A 17,499-nucleotide genomic window follows, 5' to 3' on the forward strand; every position below is an offset into this window, starting at 1 on the left:
CACCGGGGGGGGCCACGCGCCATCGACGACATGCAGACGGCCCTCGTGAGTAGGGAGCGCGGGGCCCGGGGCCGGACTGGCGGGGAGAGGCTGGAGGGCCCAGCGCTGGGAGGAGGTTCCGCGTCCGGTCGGGCCGGTGACGCCTGGCGCAGGGGAGAGGGGGGGAACGCTGCCAAGCTCTGCTTCCAAGGATGACCCGCGAGGTCGTGTCACGGTTTTTTCCGGGGCCTTGACCTCATCCTGGCCCCAGAAGGCAGGAAGCAGTGCATGCAGGCTCTGGAAACCGGTCCGGGGCGAAACGGGCCGCTGCTGACCAGTGCTTACGAGCCGCTCGTCCAGCAGGTGAAGGACATGCAGGAGGAGCACAGCCGGCTGATGGCCCTCAGCTGCAGCGTGGAGAGCGAGGAGTGTGTCCGCTGGAGTATCTGGAGCAGGTGCATCAGCTGAGCGGAGGGAGCGAGTGGTGACCGGCCTGATCCAGACGCCGCTTTTTGCCGGAGGGTACCCCCCGCCTGCACCTGGCCCCCGCGAGAGCAGAGCGCTTTCCTCCAGGAGCACTGGTCAGACCTGACCATCAGAGCTCTGAGAGACGCTCCTCTTCCAGAAGTGTCGGTCTTGGACTGGCCGGGCTCGACCGGCCGGCGCTGCTGACGGAGCGGGCTTAACGGCACTCTCCGGCGGGGGGTCCTTCACCTCCGGCCCTCGTGCTGCATGCTGCTCCCCTCCTCACAGGCCCTGTGTTTACTCTCAGTGTGTGGAAGCACTCCGGGGATCTCTCTCTCTTTTCAGAGCGTTTCAGCTGAAACTCATCCCAGACGCTCCATGAGATGGGCAACGTTCCTTCTGCGGTCTGCTACACGACATCAGCACCAAACTACACACCTTTATCTCCAGGTCTAGGAAGAAAACACCTATCAGCATCTGCTCAGCTTTCTCAGAACACTGCACTAGTGTACATGCTGAAGAGGATGAGATATTCAAGCTTTTCCTGGCTCAAAAAAAAACTGCTCATCCAAGAATAAGGCTAATTATGTACAAACACTGGTTCATTACAGATCAAATCCACACTTCAAGAGGTCATGACGTGCCTTTATTTTAATGTTCCTAAAGGTTCACTTACATGCGTTAAAGCTTTGCGCACAAAAACATCAATAACAACATCACTGGACAGGAAAAAAGAGAAATTGCATGCGAGTGGTTTATAAAAACAGCCTGTTACTAAAAACAATGAGCAGGTGTGAGTGCTGCAGTACAAGTGGGGACTACATTACCCATGATGCCGTCTTCCTTTACAGTTCCATAGACTGCACACTGAGGCTGTGTTTTAGACTTTGGCTGTGTCCTGAAATCACATACTCTAAGGTGGTGACATCCATCATGCTTGCAGATACAGACACCACACTGACTAGATGAGCACAATACCAGACATTAGGGACCTACTTTTTATCTCAATTTTTTTCTTTTCTAATTTTGTTCTACTCTTTTGTACTACTACAAATGATTACTAAAAACACTTACTGTTTGCACTGTCCTTACTGTATAAAACTTCAAAATTGAGCATCTGTCTGCCCTTCGGAGTCATTGATTCCTGAAGTCAGTTTCAGAGATGAATAAAGCTCTCTTCCCGCCTGATGCTCTCTTCTGGCTGTTCAGAAATCCATCACATGAAGCTCAACTCAAGCGTGAGGCGAGACTTTATCCAGAGCTGATGGTGTTTTAGTTTAGACATAAGAATCACAAAACTCACAATGCCACGTTTAATGTTTATTTAAAATATTCAGCTGCAGTGCAGTTAAAACATGATAATAGTCCATGTTATAATCACTCTGTAGTATAAAACTCATTTTATTTAAAAACAAAGGAAGGAACGAGAGGTTTGGAGACAGAAAGAGAGAAGTGATGAACATCAGAAGGAAGGAGTGGTCCTCACGCCGTCTCGATCTCACGCAGGACGATGGTTTTGGGGGTTGATGGCCACGTTTCTTGGTGGTGTTGTGTGTCTTGTAGATGCCGATGAGACGGTCGGCCATCTCAAACATGTTGTTCCTCAGCGAGATGATGATGAACTGAGCGTTCTTGGTTTGCTCCTGCAATAATGTGGGAACGTTCAACAGAAGCATGTTAGAATCAGCACTGCACTGACTGCCGGTATAACCGAACTTCTTAAAATCAGCCATCTGTTACAAGACTCACTTCTCATAATTTTTATATAAATGTGGTGTTTCCAGGATTACACTGAATTCAGTTTCATCTAGGTTTATGTAGAGACGGACATTTAAATGAAGCTCATTAAAAGGTAACTGATTCTGAACTGAAATCTCTCTTCACGTGGCTGCACAAGACAGCGAACGCTGCGGAGTGGGTCTGTGTCCACTGTGAACGGTCATGCAGGGAAGTGTACGTACGTATATGTAGCAGGCCACGATGGAGACGTTCTTGAAGTCGAGGGCGGCGTCGATCTCGTCCATGAAGTAGAGCGGCGTGGGCTTGAAGTGATGCAGCGCAAACACCAGCGCCAGAGAGCTGAGCGTCTTCTCTCCTCCGGACAGGTTATAGATCTTCTTCCAGCTCTTCTTAGGAGGACGCACACTGGGAACACAGGAAACAGAGCTGTCAGATATCACTGGATAAACTGGGACCTGATACTGCTTTGCTGCAGCTTACCAAAGTCATAATTCAATAAAACAAGACTGTTGTGCTTGAACTGCTTTAGAAAGTCTGGTAGCATTTGATCGAGTCATTCAGTTCTTCTGGGAGTACTGCTCTGCACACACACCTGAACATGATGCCCTCGGAGAAGGGATCCAGGCTGTCCACCAGCTCCAGCTCGGCGTCTCCTCCTAGCGTGAGCATCTGGTAGTTCTCCTTCAGCTTGTTGGTGATGATGTTGAATCCAGCCATGAACTCGTGCAGCCTCTGCTTGCGCAGGTCCTCGCAGCCTCTCTTGAAGGCGTCTCTCTGTGTGGTGATGTCATCGAGCTCCGCCCCCCGCTGCAGATACAGCTCCTCCTGCACACACACACACACACACAGAGTCAGAGTGCTGACGCGGTCATCCATCAGCTGACCACCGCGCGTGGATCTCTGGTACCTTCTTCTTGAACTCTGCGATGGCTCCCAGGTTGGGCTTCATGTTGGAGCAGCGGTCCTCCAGCAGAGCGATCTCGTTCTTGATGAGGTCTGGGGTTGCCGATGTCCTCCAGCTGCTCTGGGTTCAGTGCAGGCAGCTCTTCTTCTGGAGCTCCATCGATGGGGTGCAGAGACAGCCTGCTGGCCTAAAACACACACCACTGTGAGCGCAGAGAGAGGGCCCGGAGCAGAACAAATACAACTAAACACATCCAACAGGCCAGAAATCAAACATCTGTTAAAGCTCCCATGTAATTATTCTTTAGGACTGAAGGAGTACACTTAATGACTGGGCTACATGATTACACATTATAGCACACGATATATCATTTAACTGTAATTACTGCCCCAGCTAAATCTCTGTGAGCATACAGTCAGTACAGTCTGTGTCCAGATGTGACGCGTGTCTGTACCTCTTTCTCCCAGTGTTTGATCTTGTTGTGGCACTCAGCGATGGCCGTGTCGATGTGCTCCACCTTCAGCCGCACGCTCAGAGACTCCTTCTGCAGCGCGTGCTCCTGCTCCTGTAGGGCCTTGATCTCCTGCAGCACTCCTCGATGCTGCTCCTGAACCTCCGGCAGCGCTTCCTACACACACACACACACACACACTCAGAGATCAGCGCGAGTGTCTGATGTGTTCAGCGTCTGAGAGAGAGGATGAGACGGAAGCACCTCGGCCTGCTGGTACGTCTGCATGATCTCTCCCGCCTCCTCCTCCAGCTTCTTCAGCTGCTCCGTCAGCTCCTCCGTCAGCTTCTCATTCTCTCCCATCTCCTTCTCCAGCTGAGACACGCTGTCCTCGGACTTCTTCAGATTACTAACACATCAGAGGACAACATTCACGTCAGAGACGAACCCACTGGCCCTCTACAGAGCTCAGCTCCTGACATATCCCCTGGGGTGGACAGATCCACAGTAAACTGTGCTCATGAAGTGCTTTAAAGCACAACCTACTGGAGCGGACTCAAATTCATGTCTTTAATCAGATGTTTTACTGTACAGAAACGGTTTGAGGTGAAACATATCATTTCTGCCACAATACTCTGAAGATGATCTGAGCCAATATCAGACAAACCATCTAGGACGAGTTCGAAAAGTAGATTTGTCACAAAATTCTAAATTGCTAAAAATCTTGACCTGTAGAAATATACATTTTGGTGTCCATTTGACTTAGTATGAGGAATTATGGTTCAAGAGTTATTAGCAGAAATATGAGTGCAGATTTTGGCACATTGGTGAGAGAGACTCCAAATTTGCTGTGGTTAATATTGAGACTGTCCTCTATCTGTGTGCCACACTTCATAACTTTCCTGCAAGCGGTTCTATGAGCTGCTATAGACTTCCAGAGCGGAAGAAGAAGAAAACGACTAACGGACACCGTCTCAGTGGTCACTGACCGTCCAGCAGTCTTGATGGCCACCTGGGCTTTGGTGATGGCTGAGGAGCACTCGTCCAGCTGTGTGTTGATCTGGTCCAGTTTGTCCTGCTGGGCCTTCAGCTTATGGCTGTTTGATGTCCACGATGAGCGTGTGCAGCCTCTTCACCTCTGCCTCCACCTTCCCTGCTTTAGTGGACGCTGCCTCGAAGTCTTCATGAAACACAAACACCATTACTACATCAAGAGACGCACAGATCGACCGGCCAACACACGAGACTGAAGAAACGTGCTTTTAGTGTCTTATGTTGAGCAGACCCCAGTGTTCTTCAGATCGCCTTCTGTTTTCAGAAGAAAGTCATGCAGGACTGAGAGAGTGATGACAGATGATGAACAAACACACCTTTCCTGTAGAGCTCCAGGCTCTTCTCCATCTGCTTCTGCTTGGCTTTATCAGGAGCGGCGGAGATGACCTTGGCCTCCAGGTCTTTGATCTGAGTCTTGAGATGGAGCTCCTGCTCCGTCAGGCTCTGTAACACACATCAGGGTCAGCAGGGGGCAGGGCTCGCTAGTTCACGCTCGTGTTCAGCTGCGCCGTCTCACCTGGATGGTGGCGGTGTATTTCTCCAGCGTATTCTTCATGTCTCTCAGCTCACGTCTGGCTCCGTGCACCTTCTCCTCCAGCTGATGTTTCCTCTGCTGCCAGTCCTGCAGCTGCGTCAGCTCCTTGTTCAGATCGCTCTCCATCTTATCCAGCTGCGCACAAACACACAGCTTTAGCTGGTGATGCACCAGAACCAACATGAAAGACTTCTTTCTGTCAAAAACTGGAGCTGGAAATGTTTAATTATCAAATTGTAAATAAAATAAATAGATTAAATTGCACGTATGGATTTAAAAGTGCCACAGTACGAGCAGCACAGACCATCTGGAAAACACATCCTGCTGTGCTCTGGACCCACATGAGGCTGAGACTGTTATGATTTGTGGACGAGTTATCATCTGCTCTGACCTGCTCCTGAGAGACATCAGCGCAGACCGAGGAGCCCATCCTGCCCTTCATCACTCGTCCTCCTCCTCCGGTCATAGTGCCTGAGGGTCATCCACACAAACACAGACGACACACAGTCACAATACTGCCATTCCTATAGAGTGTTTCTGTTTCTGAACATGAAACTGCAAACAGAAATAACTGAGTCTGCATGTAGTGCGTGTGTCATCTCCAGAGCGGCTCTGAGTCACGTTTAGACATCCTTCTGCAGACACAGAAACTCTTCACTACAACCTCAAAAATAAGTCTGCTTTAACTAGAAGAAGTTATAACACAGATATTACTAATTTACAGCAAAATGTACTTCAGTGTTCTTGATAATAATAAAAACATTTTCATTTGACTGCATTTTAAAAGAATACATTACATATTTTTTTGTCTTCATTTGATAATCTATGTTTCTGAACATGAATTTATATTAATAATATAATATTCATTTATATTAAATGAAATCCAGAAAAATTTTGAAAAAATGCTGAAAAAATATAAAAACCATTTCATAAGTCCCCATTATTGTAGAAATTAATAAATTATTCAATATTTAATGTTTTATGAATTAATTTGATTAAACATGGTTTTTGATTATTATTATATAATCGAACCATTAAAACAATCCAGAAAAAATAGAAACAGGATTTGGTAAAAAAATAAAACATTTAATAAAGGCCCTAAAACTGTAATTTGTGTTAAACTTTTAATAAATTGTTGCTAAATTTTTTGTAAGATTCATGAATTTATTAGACTTTTTTGATTACTAAGATTTAATCTTTACCATTAAATATAATCCAAAAAAAATAAAACCTGAATTTAGCAAAAAAAAAAAAAAAAAAAAAAAGTTGCTACATTTTTATTGAAGAGTTGAATTAGATGTTTTTTTGATTACTAACAGGGGAGCTCTGAGTGATAGAGAGAGTGAATCACCGCGCTCATCAGCACATCCAGTCTGCACTACAGCCAGCGGCACAGCGGACAGCAATCATCACGTGCACAATAGAGGACGTGTTACATCTGAACTCTGTGTCAGTACCTCACAGACCTGACGAGGCAGTTTACTGACGGGGAGTTCTCCTATAGTGTCGTGTAGCATCACTGATTATAATGACTTCTATAGTATTCTGTCACACCGTGCCAAACAGGGTGTATTTAACTTTCTTATTTAGGCTACTTTCTTGTTTAACTGTATTATTTATTTTATTTTAGAGTTTTGCAGGCTGCGTATTCACTAACAGAAGTGCTGGAATAAACACGAGCTGACGAGTTGAATCGGGTGTGTTAGATGAGGGAGACAGGATTGAAAACCATTTCAGAGACATGTTCTTAAATGTGACTCAAAATATATTACATGCATACACAGATTTAAGTCAGCTTTAATTGCCTTTTTGGTAACTTCATGACTTAACTGACCATGACATTGAATGCATGTAGTTTATTTCACACTTTGAAATGAAAGAATACAGCATGCACTTTGTGCTGTGCGCACAGTAGCCTAGTGTTTCTGCACTCGTTTGACTCGCGCCTGGCACTTAACTGAAGAGGAGCACGTGTATGTCTCCAGTTCTCAGTCATACTGCGAATGAATAAATGCACAAGAGAAAAAGTGACAGAAGCAGCAGTTGTGCAGGCAATTAATTTTTACCGGCGGTAGTTGGTCCCATTACCTCGGTGGTAAAAATCTGCCACCGTCTCAGCCCTATTTTAATGGTCAAACACACACACAAATGTGTCTCGATGAGTATGCATGTACACAGGCGGTTTTGTCTGAAGTGAACTTAGACAGCTGAAAATGTTGTGTAACAGTATATTGTATATCCGGTCCTTGCAGAAACAAGACTAATAAATCCTGCTGCCGCCTCTGATTTTTTTCTTTGTCATGACACTCACTGATCTCATTAATGACTATCTTTTGTAACCTTAGTTTTGTAAGGATTAATATGCATTAAACTTACTCCGGGAATACTGTCCAGTATTGTTTTACATTCGAATCCTTATTTTGTATCTTTATTCTATTCTATTTTATTTATTTGTACTACTGCTTATAAATTGTTTAGTTGTTCTTATTTTATTACTGTTTACTTGTCTGTTTTTTTGTGAATTCAATACAGTGTTTTAACTCAGGCTTGTGCTGTGTGCAACACTTTCTACACCTCACTGTAAGAACAAAAATGCACTGCGTGATCAAATATTTAGGTGCTTCAAAAAGGCTGGTTTCAGCAGACACTGCTTCCTGTGATCGGCTCCAAAAATCCTGATCGGAGCACCATTAATTACTAACATTTAACCATTAAAACATAACCCAGAAAAACCGAAGCTGAACGAGAGTAAAAAGGACTGATTTCCTAGGGCTGTAGAGACGTGAGTGACGCACCGGCCTGCTCGATGACCTGCCCCTGCAGCGTGACCACCCTCCAGCGCTTGTCCTTCTGGAACGCCACCCGCGTGGGCCTGCCAGGTCTCTGGGCCACCAGCGTGTCCCTGAGAGCGAAGTAGAACGCCGGCCGCACGCTCTCGTCCTTCACACGCACCATGTCAAACAGACGAGGGGGTGCTCTCCGGAGTGGAGATGGAGCCCATGCTCTGCTGCCACACCTTCATCTGAACAGCAGCGGCACACACCGTCAGCACTGGACACCACGGCACGAGCATCACGTCTCATCACCAGCTCATCACTCACCTTGTCCAGACCGATGAATGTGGCCACACCGATGTTCTGCCACACCAGGGTGGTCTTCAGGAACGTGACGCACCTCTGCGCCGTGTCAATGGTGTCCACTAAGATATTATCCAGCGAGCCGCAGCTGGAGGAGATGGCGATGTCGTATTTCTCATCAACAGCTCCCAGGTCTCCCTGTGCAGACAACGACAGGACCGTGAACGTGTTTAACAGCACAGAAAGACTCTCTAGCCGAGCTGAACGTGAGGGACGCACCAGCCGTCCCAGGATGCCCGGGATCTTCCCCGAGCGCTTCTGCTGCATGAGGGCGTCCAGCACTTTGTTGCGGCTGCGGTTGGTGGACAGCGAGCTCTTGGCCTCAGCCACCTTCTGTCTCATGTCTCCCACCTGCATCCGCTTTTGCTGGTCCTGCTCCGAGATCTGCTCCAGCTCCTGCTCGTCCTGCAGCACACACACACACACGGTTTCAATCAAAGACACACACATCTACTGGATACAGACAGCAGAAGATTACTGTCACACATTCATCTGATGATCTTCTGTTAGAAGTCACCTTCTTGAGCTGCTCCTCGCTCGGGGGTATCCTGGCGTTGAGGTCTTTGATGGCGGCTCTCCTCTCTCTCAGCGTTGTCCACAGTCTCCTGCAGAGCGTCTTTGGCCTGGTTGAGCTGGCTCACAGCCGTGTTGTGCTGACTCAGGTAGATATCCAGCTCCGACTGAGCCACGTCCATCCGTGAGCGCGTCTGGTTCACCGTCTTACTCAGCTCCAGCAGCTCCTGCTCTCTCTTCTGCAGGAACACCACGAGCAAACACTCAGCAGCAGCTACACCTCACAGAAGAACTCACACCCCTCAAACCTGCACTGTTCAGAGAATCAGTGTAGAAGCCCAGTGCTTCCCATACACTCATCTATTTGTGGCGGACCACTAAAATCACGGATAGTGCACGTTTCAAAATCAAAACGCGGCGCAGATGTTTTTCACGAATGTATCTTTGAAGTGAACCAAGTGTCTCCGGAAAAGCTTTGATATCATTTCATTTTATCTTCAGCTAATGTGCTTTTTCAATCAGCCACCACACAGCGTGTCAGTCTGGGGAACACTGCAGTGCTCAAGTCACATTTTGTTATTATTCTGAGGCACAGCGTGAAAATACTGCTATACAAACTAGATATATATATATATATATATATATATATATATATATAGTATGAAAAGTGTTTAGTTTCTCATTCCATAAATCCTTTAAATTTAACGTAATTTAGAACACAACAGGAATGAAGAAACAAAATATCTAATTAGAGACATTCTTTATAAGCATACATTACAAACAGAAAGCCAAACTAATTTATTTGAAGTAGTTATGCACTAAAAAAATTTAGTCAAATAAATAAATAAATACACACAAAATAAAAAAAGACCAATAAATAACCAAACCAAAAACTGCTGTTTCATGGAATTAATTAATTAATTAAAAAAAAATTAAAAAAGGACAATTAATTAACAAAACAAAAAATTGTTTTTTATTGGTTACAAACATGTGGTCTGCATTACTGAAATTTTCCATTTGTTTTGTTTTTGCCTTTAGGTTAGTATTTCAGCAGAGTGTGAGTCTGGGAAACGGTGCTTTGGATAATTTACTATACGTACCAAGTCTCAACGGTCAAATCTGGTCCAAACTACACCTCTTTTGCATCGCGCCTTTAGACTCAAACCTGGCAGCCTCGTATGTTGAAAGAACGGTCCTGCCTTATTAAGTAAGACACCTACCAAGCCTTTTTATTTCTGTGACGCCCCACAGAGCAGAGCTCATTAGCATTTAAAGAGACATGCACGGAAACGTCTCGCTGTGGACAGAGCTGTTCTTGACAGGGTAAAGAGAATGCTGTTTTACATGACCACGAGGAATTTCAACCTAAGTATGTTACTGATATTTCATGAAGACCCTAAAGAATCATTCCAGCTCGTGGGAAACGGTCATCCGATGTTCCCTTAAATGTGTCGTGACAAAACTAGAGACGGCTTTCGTTAAATATGTGCACTATATCACATATTATAATGTTTTTACTAAACCTGCCGTCTTCATCATTTATCATGTCTGAACACAACCAACGGTTAATGTTTCTATTTCAAAATCAAACTGGAGTAGAAACAAAGTGTTTGTAGTGTTTGTTTATTTTTTTTTTATGTGTTTGTTTTATTTAATTTCAATTTCAGTTTGCGGCCAAATGCATCTTAAATTTATATTTTTGACCCAGAATTCTCATTCTGATGTGAGCAGCGTGTGGGAAATGTACTATACTGTACAAATCACCTCTTGCATCGCGCTCAAACCTAAAAGTGTTAATTTAATCATCGAGTCTCAGCACAGTTCAGACTATCAGCTGGCGTCACACATGCTCTCTTCCTGCAGGCCGCTGGTCTCCTCCTTCAGGCTCTCCATCACTGCGCCAGCTTCTGCTCCTCATGAAGTCTCAGCTCCTCCTTCTGAGCAGACGCCGCCGCGATGCTCTTCTCGCTGCTCGCTCAGACCTCCTCCAGGGACGAACACAAGCCTCAGTCCTCAGCTACAGCCTTGTCTGCTTCTGAAGCTGCTCTCACCTGCTGTTTCTCTGGCTGCTTTGCTGTTTCTTGGCTCTTGGTGTGTTTGAGTTTCTCGCGCACCTCCACGTCCTGCAGGTCCAGCTGGTTAAACTTCTCCTTCTGGCTCTCTATGAACTTGGTCAGCTTGGTCAGTTTCCTTTCGAGGAAAAACAAGCACAACACCCCTCAACTATAAGACAGCTGCCAAAACACGCCGGTCTGAGCAGCAGACGACACACTAATACGTAAAGCATCAGGCATTAATCAAGCTTTCAGAAGGATGAGAAGATCTCACTTCTCCACGCCCTTCAGCTCCTCGTTCTTGCTCTTCATTTCTTCTGTCAGCTGGCTGCTTTTGTCACTCAGTTCCTTTGTGTCCTCCTGAATCTGCTGTTTCTCAGCTTCTCTGGCCGACACACGCTTCTGTAGATCATGTCTGGAGAAACACAACATGTCACTCTTCTGAGTAGCAGCACAGTCATTACTCATTCACTGAAATCTAGGTAAAATTTCTAGAGCACATCTGCCTTGGCACACACAACCCAACTCTTCCCACTGTGTGCGAACTGTAGCATGCTCTGAACTGAAGCTGTGTGTCGATTAGGTTTGAATGTGTCTTACACGTAGAACTGACAGAGCAGGTTCCTCTTCTTAAAGACGTCGTTCTCTAAGGAGAGGAACTCCACGGCTTTATTCTTCTCTCCCTCCAGAGCACTCTTCTCCTTCTCCACCAGCTTCACTCGATTCAGCTGCACACAAACACACATACAGTTACTACAACTGACACAGTGCACAGCAAAATCAAGCCGTTTACTTGCTGTGTGATGAGACAAACATTTTGGTCAAAAACAATCAGTGCACCAGTGATGTCCTTCTCCAGCCGGTCCCATGCTGGCTGCTGTAAATCAGAATGAGTTTCCTGATCTGTCCACTATCATGATGATCCTCAAGTAGGCATGGGCCGATTACGGTTTCAAAGTATACTGCAATTTGAAAAATTCAGTTTCAAACCCCCTAATATTTCCCATTATACCACTGTACTTCGACACCAGAGCAAACACTAGCAGCATCTAGAGACAGAACGATTCACTCTGCTCACGATGTGATATGATTCATAATACTGATCTCACAATACAACTTTCTAATTTTTTTTTTTTTTTTTTTTTTTTTTTTTTACAAAATGAGATTTTTTGGAGCCATTATTTATGAAACGGTGTCCTTTTATTATTCCTCGGACAAAATGCTGCAGATTTATTTTTTGAAACTTTTATTTTTGATAATGAAATTTAATTTAATTGAATGTAATTTTAATGTGTGTGAATGGTTTAAAACACCTGAATGTTTAAATCAGCAAGACTTAGAACACACTACGATCCGTTTCACCCCAAAAAGCGAGTGAGAGGACGAGGCGAATCAAGGAAGGACTCTTACATCACTATTCAAGGTGACCCGACTGGAAAAAAACACCAGCCTGGGACGCCGGGCTAGAGATTTATGAGCCCTGCGGTGTGTTACTCCCTTGTTCTTAGAGCAGAAGTAAAGCGGTAAATGTACTGTGAGCTCCTGGCCTGTATTGCCGTACCTTCTCTCCGCGCTGCTCGTTCAGGAGCTCCACCCGCCGGCACAGGACACTGATGGGCTCTTTGAGACGGCAGGAGCCGATGATGTCCTCCAGGTACTCCAGCATGCCCTCATCGTGTACCGTCTGTCCTTTGGGCTTCATCATGGCAATCTGCTCCACCTCGCCCTGACAATCACACCACAGCACTTACACTTGCTTCTAGGAGATTTACGATGCATTGCACAACCTGCATAGGACCATGTGATCGTCACAGACTCGCAGACTTAATTAAATAATTAATGTTTGGTGACACTAGTGGAAAATGATGGGAGGGAAGGGAAGGAGGCTGGCTCCTGCCTCCTACACTCAAGCCAGCACACACAATATCGGGGCTGGCACCTTGAATTTAACACACCAATATTTACGTGCTGCTAGAGTGAGGAAGGTAGAGTGGGCAGATGTTGACCTCTGACCTTTTTGGACAGTCCGTGTTACAGACCGTGTGCAAATGTCAGGTTTAGCATTTGAGAGTCCCTTAAAACTCTAGAGCAGCACATGATGGTCTGCACCTTCCCTCGTGTTGAAAACCATGACGCGCTGCTATAGCGGGTCTAAGGTGGTTTAGCCCGGTTTAACCCGTTAACACGACTCTCCAGAAAACAGAGAGGCCAACAGCAGTGATGAGAGCATGCAGCGCTGCATGATTACCTGCAGGATGATGAGGAAGTCAGCGGTTGTGGTCCAGGTCGATGCCGTGGTCCTGCGCCAAGCAGTGTGCCCACATCTTTGAACGTGGCTTTCTTGCCATTGATGTGATAGGGAGGAGGAATTATCTTTGGCAGCAGTTCTAGACACGAAAGAAAGCGCTGTTGGGAATCACATCGTAGTCGTCTCCTTCCTGAACACACAGAGGACACACTTCAGCACCTCTCTAATAATATAAAAATGATACAGCAGACAAAACTTAACCAATAAGAAGCATAATGTATAGGGTCAGCTTTGTTTTTTAGAGCACTCTTCTTCAACAAACTGCTTAAAATATGTACTGTACAAAAACACAAATACAGTGAACCTGCAAACATGCGAAATTGTTTTTAAATAAAATAAAAGTGGGTTAGCTACACAATTTTTTTTTTTTAGTTTAGCTTCCCCACTTTATTTTATTTAAAATACAATTCTAAATGTTTGCATGTTCACTGTATTTGTGTTTTTGTACAGTAAAATGTGTAATATGCAAATGTGTAATATTTATACAAAAAAAAAAGAAATGTTTGGACATTGCTTTAGATGAAGTACAGTGCTGACAGTGTAGATGTAATTCACACTGCTATTTAAAAAATAATCATATTTCTGGTGTCTCTTAAAATGAGGTAAAGGTGAGGTTTACAGTGGAGAGAGCCTGAATCTGTAGATGCGTGCTGCCTTCGTATCTAGCTGGCTCACCTTGTCCACGATCTTCTGGAAGTGCACCTCCACGGTGCAGCTCTGGACGTCCGGATGAGCGTCAGAACTGTGGATCAGAACCGACCAGCTTTCTTGGAGGCGAATCTTCTGAGCTCTGTATCCAAAACACGAACAGCATGGGAGTCGATCACGTTGGACTTGCCACTGCCGTTGGACGATGATGCAGGAAAAACGCTGAGCGACAGACAGGTGTAAAACAAATCAATCTTAGACTAAAAAGAGTTATGAACATGACTCTATAAAACTGATAAAAACTAAAATGACAGCTTAACCCAAAGGACTAGACTAAGACTAAAATTAAAAACAGGCCGCCAAAAACAACACTAGTCTCTGTACTCTAAAAACAACACACAGCTGATTCATAAAGACAGGAAGCATGATCTGAAGGGAGAAGGGTACCTTGTGGAAGGGCAAGGGCCAGATCTGCTCTCCGGCGTAGGACTTGAAGTTTCTGTTGAGGCTGTGTGTGATCATGAGGCGCGGTGGCCCCGGGATCGGAGCTAATGGAGGGGGGCGGCGGAGGAGGTTATGCTGGCCAGGATCTCTCCAGACTGCGGTTATCCAGCGCCTCAGCAGACTCGCCCGGAGACGCATTACAGAGACAGACCCCAGTCCCGCTCAACACGCTTCATACCATCAAAACACCAGGAGAAGCCACCGTCCAGCAGCAGAAAGACGAGTTGTGTGTGTGTGTGTGTGTGTGTGTGTGTGTTTCCTATTGCGCGTTTCAGTGTCAGGATCTCTGGATTCACGTCATGTTTTAAGTTCATCCTGTAAGATCAGCCTCACTGCTATCATTAAAAGATTTAAGGCAATCACTCCATTTAACATACTTTCCAAAAAAGATTGACATTACGGCCAAGATAATCGAACTGAAATAAATGCGCTTGTTTCTGTTTCGCAAGCACTTTGTTTTTATCAGCAATCAGGTCTTAAATTAATTAAAAGACGTAATGCATGTGCATGATGGGGCACATCAGAAAGGAGCGCAATTATACGCCCCCCAGACTGAAATATGTCTGTTTAATATGCTATATCTTGTTGTCAGACATCCAATTTGAACCCTGAGTTCCTTTATCCCACCTTCCATCATTCAAAAAAACCACAGCAATTTTAAAAAATCCTTTGGCAGAAAACAACCCAATGAAATGTACTTCTCATGCATATATGAAGAACACTTCAGGTTATATGAAACTTTCTGGACATATAAAAAATGTTTTGTATAAACTCGTGTTTGTCGTGTGTCAGTCAGATATGAAGAAATGGTGGCTGCTGAATACTGTTAGAGATGAAAACGAAAGCCCTGGATTTACTCACAATCAACTCCATCCTAGCTGTGTATGAATCTTTCTTCTTTCCGAACAATACAATAATAATTATATCACAATCGTTTCTAAATTTCTAAATAGGGGTATTTTTTCTTGTACACAAAACGCATCGATGCACTTCAGGAGACCGCTTGTGGAGCCACTTCTGGATGTGCTTCTATTGGACTTTGTTCAAAAACATAAACACCCGTTCACTGCCATCATAAAGCTCGGAAGAGCCAGGACATTATGTTATATAACCTGGAATGTATTTCGTCCGAAAGAAGAATGTGCTAAGCTAGGAGGACTCGAGTTCACTTCAGAACGAACGGGTTCGGTCCGCTCTTACCGGGCTGGCGGGGCGGGGAGCTGCTGTCCGCGGGGGGCGCGCCGCTCAAACTCCCCCCGGATCATAGCCGCGCCTCCGAGGCCTATCTTAGCGGCTGGTCGAGCCTCTTGGCTGTTTTAGCGGGCATGATTCACGGCACCTGAACGCAAACATCCGCCAGAAGCAAAAACCCGCCCACACTCCGCAAAACTCCCTTTATCTCTCGGAGAAAACCCTCACGGGTTGAGTGTGTGCTGTGTCGTCGCTGACAGCTCCAGCGCCTCATGAAGAGCGCAAGTACACCCGAGAGAAAACCACTCTTAGGCCCGCTGGGTTTGATGCGGGACAGTTATTCAAAGAGGTTAAACAGCTAGAAAACAAGAAACCAAACTAAAAAACTACAAAGCTAACGTTACGCACGCCAACCGAGCTCAGCTCGTCTGAAACAGTGCAGTAAAACTTTAAAAGCAGAGGAGCGAGTTATGAGTAATATTAAAAAACAAATATGCTGGAAACGCACAGCAAGTCAGTTGAGAAGACCGGTGATTTCCGTATCTCATAACACACACTGACAGCTTCTCGAGACGCATAACATGTCGTCACTTTACCTTCGACTACTCGACACGCTAGCATAGTAGTATGCTCGCTACTGATTGCCTCAACGATAGTCGTGGTCTGTTTAGCAGTACGATCCTGTTCAGATTACTGAGCTAACGTGTGTATCCCTTCCTCTTTACTCTGAGTCACATATACAGTTTGCCTCACCGCACTCTGCCTAGACAGCATTCACCGTATTTCATCACCTTTACTTTCTGCATTTTTTTTGTGTTATTTGCGCGCAATTTTTACTGCTATCAATGGCGCTTAGCTAACAGAGAGAACAAACCCGACCCCTCTAGTCCGTTGTGGGCCGCGCCCCCCGGTTGCTAGATGGGGCGCGCGGGTCACGTGACCGGACAGCTCCAAATCGATACCTGTCACTGCGCGAAAGTAGTGTGTTCAGAGTGCGTAAGTACATAGTGTACAGCGCAACATTTTGGGACGCAGCTGTAGTTTGTTTGTTTTTAGTAGTGACAAGATGCAGACTGAAGTCAATTTAAAAAGCAATATATTTATAAAAAAATCATTAATTAAAAAACAGTATAATTTACGACGATACGGCTCAAAGGAAACCCGAGTTTAAGCTGTTAACAAAGTAAAATAAAATAAATTAATAGATATAATATTTTTCAGAGTCAATGAGGAGTCCTGTAAATCTGAAAGAAATACATCAAAATTTGAAAACATTCGAAACTGCTTAAAATAAAAACAGAGATTAGGTAGATAAAACACACACACACACACACACACACACACACTCGACGCACCGCTCCTGACGCACATCTCGCGAGATGTAAGGCTTTTGGTTTGGATAGGCTACATCTGAGATGCGGCCGGTGTGTGTCCAGATTCTCGCTCTCCGGTGGTCTGATGAATGTGTTGGTCCAGCGCTCGCCGTGGTTCTGCTGACAGATGTTTAGATGAAGACAGAGGTGTGGACAGCTGCTGACCAGAGCCTGTATTTCTGAGGCCCTGCGTCTCATTGGCACAGTACTTCATGCTTGTGTACCCTGATTTTTTCTGGAGCTTGAACTGTGCTCACATGCACTAAATATATATCAGGCGAGGGAGGGGGCAGCATGGCACGATCCTGCCAGTTTTAGGTGACCACAGGCTGACACAGAACACTCAGGATTATTTTAATATGCACATACACAAAGTATACACGCTCCAAGCTCAATAGCTGTCTCCATGCCTGATCCGACATCTGTCTGCCAAGAAACACACAACACACACATGCATCACACAGACACACTCACACACATTTTCTCTCTCACATACACACACACACACAGTCGCGTGCACACACACACACACACACACACACACACACACACACACACACACACACTCCCAAAACACACACACACACACACACACCATGGCACACACACCTTCTCTCTCACATACCCATACGAAAAATAAGTTT

The 17,499-nt window shown here is 45.3% G+C and overlaps 2 pseudogenes; both read right to left on the reverse strand.

The window, feature by feature from the left end:
- Positions 1 to 1,781: 1,781 nt before the first annotated feature.
- LOC109092579 lies at positions 1,782 to 12,551 on the reverse strand (annotated as a pseudogene).
- Positions 12,552 to 13,180: 629 nt separating this feature from the next.
- LOC122147616 lies at positions 13,181 to 17,069 on the reverse strand (annotated as a pseudogene).
- Positions 17,070 to 17,499: the final 430 nt, after the last annotated feature.

This window comes from Cyprinus carpio, chromosome A15 (genome assembly GCF_018340385.1).
Source record: "Cyprinus carpio isolate SPL01 chromosome A15, ASM1834038v1, whole genome shotgun sequence".
Lineage (NCBI taxonomy): Eukaryota > Metazoa > Chordata > Actinopteri > Cypriniformes > Cyprinidae > Cyprinus > Cyprinus carpio.